Raw genomic sequence first — 6,905 nt, 5'->3', positions numbered from 1 at the left:
AATTAAGTATACTTTGGCTATCTAATAATTCAATGTATGACATTTTATAACAAATAATGGACTGCACCCTTATTATTCCTATGGTCCATTTGGCATATTAACATTACATCAGAGAAAACTAGCATTTATTTTCATGACACACGCACACACACACCATTTGAGTTAGATAGAGCTCCAGGGGCTAGTGGAATCAAGAGATATGGGGAGAAGGCAGGCACGGGTTATTGATTGGGGACGATCATGGCTCTGAACACCAGGAAAACAAAAGAGCTCATTGTCGACTTCAGGAGGCACAGCACCGATTAGCCCCCCTACACATCAACGGCGAGTGTGTGGAGAGGGTCAACACCTTCCGGTTTCTCGGCGTCCATATCGCGGCTGACATCTCCTGGACGGACAACACGACAGCGGTCATCAAGAAGGCTCAGCAGCGGCTGCACTTCCTGAGGGTCCTCAGGAAGCACAACCTGGACTCTAACCTGCTGCTGACCTTCTACCGCTCGTCCATCGAGAGCCTGCTGACATACTGCATTACAGCATGGTATGGCAGCTGCACCATGGCAGACAGGGAGAGGCTTCAGAGGGTAACCAGGACAGCGCAGAGGATCATTGGCTGCCCTCTCCCCTCCCTGATGGACATCTACACCTCCCGCTGCCTTAGCAGGGCAAAGAAGATCATCAAAGACAGCTCCCATCCTGCGTTTGGACTGTTCGACCTGCTGCCCTCTTGAAGGCGCTATAGGTGCATCAAATCCAGGACAAACAGACTCAGGAATAGTTGCTTTCCGAGAATTATATCTACTATAAATTCAAATTCACACATGCACTGACTACACCGCCCAACACGGACTTCCATCTGTATATATGTATATATGAATGTAGCGCCGCAGAATTTGTGCACCTATTCCCCCTCCCCCCCCAAATCCCTTCTGTTTTTTGTTTTCTGTCTCTTGTTTTTTTGTGCTAAATTGTATGTATGCACTGAGTACGAGCAGCTTTCAGTTTCACTGTACATGTATAGTGACAATAAATGGCATATCTATCTATCTATCAGCCATGATCACAATGAATGGCGGTGCTGGCTCGAAGGGCCGAATGGCCTCCTCCCGCACCTATTTTCTATGTTTCTATGACATCTTAAAATACTTAAATGACAATTAATGTATTTTTGAAGGCAATAAAAACAAAATCCTGGAAATTCTTCATGGAAGCTGCCTTTACGTACCGAGAACTTGCAGCATTGTATTTTCTTATTTCAACAGTTTTGCTTTTCGATTGCTTTTGGAAGTGATCAAAATTTCATAAATTATATCTAATAAATGATCATAAAAATATATTTGAAGCTTGTTTCAGGGATAAATGTTGCCCAAGAAAATGTCCCCCATTCTATATCCTCAAATCGTATCACTAGCAGTGGAGAAGGATGTTTGCCTGCAGCCAATATGACATTTGCAAGCTTTTCCACCAGTAGCTAAATACTATAACCTTGTATTGTGGTCTTGTAAAACATAGAATGATGCAGAAAATATTTATGGTCACCACAGTTTTATTTTGATTGTTGTAGACTAGCTTATTTCTCCCAGTTTAGTTCCCATTGTATCCATCCCCAATCCTGGCTGTTCCCACGCCTTTTTGTTTTCTCCTGGCTGGTCCAAATATTCTTTCTCTCACGTGCAGAACTGTCTTGTTCCCGATGTTAGGGAAGTCCAGGACAAGGGGTCACAGCTTAAAGATAAGGGGGAAATCCTTTAAAACCGAGATGAGAAGAATTTTTTCACACAGAGAGTGGTGAATCTCTGGAACTCTCTGCCACAGAGGGTAGTTGAGGCCAGTTCATTGGCTATATTTAAGAGGGAGTTAGATGTGGCCCTTGTGGCTAAGGGGATCAGGGGGTATGGAGAGAAGGCAGGTACGGGATACTGAGTTGGTTGATCAGCCATGATCATATTGAATGGTGGTGCAGGCTCGAAGGGCCGAATGGCCTACTCCTGCACCTAATTTCTATGTTCTATGTTTCTATGTTAAGCACTTGCCAGGTTTTGTCACTCTCCCATCTTTCTTTTACAGCTTTGTTCCCCTACTTCAATCAGTCTGAAGAAGGCTCTTGAACAGAAATGTCACCTGTCCATTTGCTCCACAGATTCTGCTTGATCTGCTGAGTTTCTCTAGCACTTTTGGTTTTGCTCAAGATTCCAACATCTGCAGTTTCTTGTATCTCTTTTAAGGATTCAGGTCACCTTAAAAGCACCAAGAAAATTAAATTATTTTGAACACTCCATTCACACTAGGAGATGATCAGTCAGGGAACTGGCAAATCACCCAGCATGGAAACAGGCCCTTCAGACTACAATACCCACGCTGTAATCAAGTAATAATCTATACTAATCCAATTTACCAGCATTCAATCCATTGCCTTTTATGCTATATGCAAAAAGTTATTGTAACTCATTGCTGCAAGCTGAGGGGTGACCTGATAGAAATATATAAAATTATGAGAGGCATAGATAGGGTACAGAGTCAGTGTAGGAACGAACTGCAGATGCTGGTTTAAACCAAAGATAGACACAAAAAGCTGGTGTAACTCAGCGGGTCAGACAGCATCTCTGGAGAGAAGGAATGGGTGACGTTTCTGGTCACCCATTCCTTCTCTCCAGAGATCCTGCCTGTCTTGCTCAGTTACTCCAGCTTTTTGTGTCTATCTTCGGTTTAAACCAGCATCTGCAGTTCGTTCCTACACTGTTTATACTACGGTGTTTCAGGTGCTCATCTAAACACTTTATAAATGTTGTGAGTGGAACTGCTTCCACCACCCATCAGAAAAACAGTTTCCAGATTTCAACTATACTCTGGATAAAATATATTTTTCTAAAATCGGATCTAAAGGGTTATCCAGCAAGCTGGAGTGCAAGATTACTCATATAATGTATGCTTGTTTATAATCAGACTATGCTGATTGAACAGAAAGTTGGTGGAATATCGTCATCCACCCTGGTGGACTTGCCTGTACCCACAGTCACTATTGTGGACATCAGATCGGGCTGTTGTACTCATGCTGGCTTCATAGTAATCATGTATCCTATGATTTGACTGGAGAGCACACAAACAAAGGTTTTCACTGTTTCTTGGTGCATGTGGCAATAATGAAGCATTACATAGAGTCATAGTGATACAGTGTGGAAACAGGCCCACACCGGACAACATGTCCCAGTTACACTAGTCCCATCTGCCTGCGCATGGTCTATATCCCTCCAAGCTTGTCCTATCCATATTTAACCTGTCTAACTGTTTCTTAAACAGTGGGATAGTCCCAGCCACAACTACCTCCTCTGGCAGCTTGTTGGGAAAAGGGGAAGTACAACCCTTGTTCTGGGGGTTTATCAGTTTATGAACGTCAGCATGCAGGTACAGCAGGAAGTAAGAAAGCGAATGGCATGTTGGCCTTTATAACAAGAGGAATCGAATATAGGAGCAAAGAGATCCTACTGCAGTTGTACAGAGCCCCAGTGAGACCACACCTGGAGTATTATGTGCCGTTTTGGTCCCCTAATTTGAGGAAGGACATTCTTGCTATTGAGGGAGTGCAGCGTAGGTTTACAAGGTTAATTCCCGGGATGGTGGGACTGTCATATGCTGAGAGAATGGAGCAGCTGGGCTTGTACCCTCTGGATTTAGAAGGATGAGAGGAAATATCATTGAAACTTATAAGATTGTTAAGGGTTTGGACACGCTAGAGGCAGGAAAACATGTTCCCGATGTTGGGGGAGTCCAGAACCAGGGGCCACAGTTTAAGAATAAGGAGTAAGCCATTTAGAACAGAGACGAGGAAACACTTTTTCTCACAGAGAGTGGTGAGTCTGTGGAATTCTCTGCCTCAGAGGGCAGTGGAGGCGGGTTCTCTGGATGCTTTCAAGAGAGAGCTAGATAGTGCTCATAAAAATAGCGGAGTCAGGGGATATGGGGAGAAGGCAGGAACGGGGTACTGATTGGGGATGATCAGTCATGATCACATTGAATGGCTCAAAGGGCTGAATGGCCTACTCCTGCACCTATTGTCTATTGTCTATTGTTCCATACACCCACCACCCTTTGTGTGAAAAAGTTACCCCACAGATTCCTATTAAATGTTTTCCCCTTCACCTTGAACCTATGCCCTCTAGTCCTTAATTCACCTACTTTGGCAAGAGACTGTGTGCATCTACCCGATCTATTCCTCTTATGATTTTGTATACCTCTATAAGATTACTCCTCATCCTCCTGCGCTCCAAGGAATAGAGACCCAGACTACTCAACCTCTCCCTATAGCTCACCCCATCTAGTCCTGGGCCAGGACTGGCAACATCCTAGTAAATGTTCTGTGAACTCTTTCAAGCTTGGATAACAATATCAATATCAAAATCATCTGCACCTCAGTTTAAACCGTGCCTTTGGTCTGTTAAGTCTGAAGAAAGGTCCCAATCCAAAAGGTCACCTGTCTATTTCCTCCCTCGATGCTACCTGACCTGCTGAATTCCTCCAGCACTTTCTATCTTGTAAACATCCCAGATAATAATAATAATAATAATAATAATAATAATAATAATAATAATAATAATACTATTAATAATAATAATAATAATAATAATATCTATTATTGTCTAGAATCTCTTTTATATAGCATTCATATTCTTCCTATAGTCTGGTTACCAGAACTGTACACACTACTCCAGCTGCAGCCTAACTGCTGTTTTATACTGTACCATATCCTCCCTGTCCTTATATTCTCTGCCCTAGCAAATGCATATACATATGCTTTCTCATGACCTTGTTCAACTGTGTTTTTGCCGTCAGGAATACTTGGTCATGTACACCACTATTCTTCAGTACTTCAAAGGGTCGTATCATTAATTATATCCTAACCATGCTGCCTTACAGCACCAGGGACCCGAGTTTGATCCTGATTACGGGTGCTGTCTGTACGGAGTTTGTACATTCTCCCTCTGACTGTGTGGGTTATCCCAGGAGCTCCAGTTTCATCCCACATTGCAAAGTGTGCAGGTTTGTTGGTTAATTGTCCATAGCATGTAGGATAGAACTAGTGTATGAGTAATCGGTCGTTGTGGACATGGTGGGCCGAAGGGCCAGTTTCCGCACTGTATCTCTAAACTAAATTAAACTAAACTAAGAAAATTGGATATTCATCCACCATTTTTCAGGATTAATTTCTATCTACCATTGTTTGGCCCATCTTGCCAACTTTTTTTTAGTTTAGTTTAGAGATACAGCGCAAAACAGGCCCTTCGGCCCACCAGGTCTGCGCCGACCAATGATCCCTGCACATTAACACTATCCTACACCCACTAGAGACAATTTTTACATTTATCAAGCCAATTAACCTACATACCTGTACGTCTTTGGAATGTGGGAGGAAACCAAAGATCTCGGGAAAAAAACCACGCAGGTCACGATGAGAACGTACAAACTCCGTACAGTCAACAAGGATAAAACCCGGGCCTCCGGTGTTGCATTCACTGTAAGGCAGCAACTCTACCGCTGCGCAACTGTGACTACCTTCATCGGTATAATTCCAAAGACTAAGATTACCCTCCTCTCTATCACTAACACCAATAATTTTCCTATCATCTGGAAATTTTCTAACACTTCACACATTCATATCCAAATCATAATCATATATATCAACAGCAAGGGTTCCAACACCAATCCCCATAGTATGTGACTGGTATCAGGTTTCCAATCACAAAATAACCATTCAACCTCTGGATCCCATCCCCAAACCAGTTTAACATTCATTTTGCCAAATTGCCTTGGATCCATGGACTTTCCTTTATCTCCCATACAGTATGCAGCTTTTTCAAAGGTATGAGTAAAATCCATGTGACTGAAGTCCTTGTGAGATCCACGATACATTTGGTATCGCGCTGAACATTACCTTGAACATTGTGTACATTCCAGTCCCTCAGTGAGCAATGTCACAGGCAACCCCAGTCTTTACCTGTTCCCCACACATGGATGCAGTATGTGGATAGCAAATAATCGGGAGTTTAGTTCTCTTGTATAAATGTGGGATTTGCACAACCACTCTATTCACTTATCCACATAGAAACATAGAAACATAGAAATTAGGTGCAGGAGTAGGCCATTCGGCCCTTCGAGCCTGCACCGCCATTTAATATGATCATGGCTGATCATCCAACTCAGTTTCACTTACCTGCCTTCTCTCCATACCCTCTGATCCCCTTGGCCACAAGGGCCACATCTAACTCCCTCTTAAATATAGCCAATGAACTGGCTTCAACTACCCTCTGTGGCAGAGAGTTCCAGAGATTCACCACTCTCTGTGTGAAAAAAGTTCTCCTCATCTCGTTTTTAAAGGATTTCCCCCTTATCCTTAAGCTGTGACCCCTTGTCCTGGACTTCCCCAACATCGGGAACAATCTTCCTGCATCTAGCCTGTCCAACCCCTTAAGAATTTTGTAAGTTTCTATAAGATCCCCTCTCAATCTCCTAAATTCTAGAGAGTATAAACCAAGTCTATCCAGTCTTTCTTCATAAGACAGTCCTGACATCCCAGGAATCAGTCTGGTGAACCTTCTCTGCACTCCCTCTATTGGCAATAATGTCCTTCCTCAGATTTGGAGACCAAAACTGCGCGCAATACTCCAGGTGTGGTCTCACCAAGACCCTGTACAACTGCAGTAGAACCTCCCTGCTCCTATACTCAAATCCTCTTGCTAGGAAAGCCAACATACCATTTGCTTTCTTTACTGCCTGCTGCACCTGCATGCCTACCTTCAATGACTGGTGTACCATGACACCCAGGTCTCGCTGCATCTCCCCCTTTCCCAATCGGCCACCATTTAGATAATAATCTGCTTTCCCGTTTTTGCCACCAAAATGGATAACCTCAC

Source organism: Leucoraja erinacea, chromosome 4, assembly GCF_028641065.1.
Source record: "Leucoraja erinacea ecotype New England chromosome 4, Leri_hhj_1, whole genome shotgun sequence".
Taxonomy (NCBI): Eukaryota; Metazoa; Chordata; class Chondrichthyes; order Rajiformes; family Rajidae; genus Leucoraja; species Leucoraja erinaceus.
Note: the sequence above shows the minus strand (reverse complement) of the source record.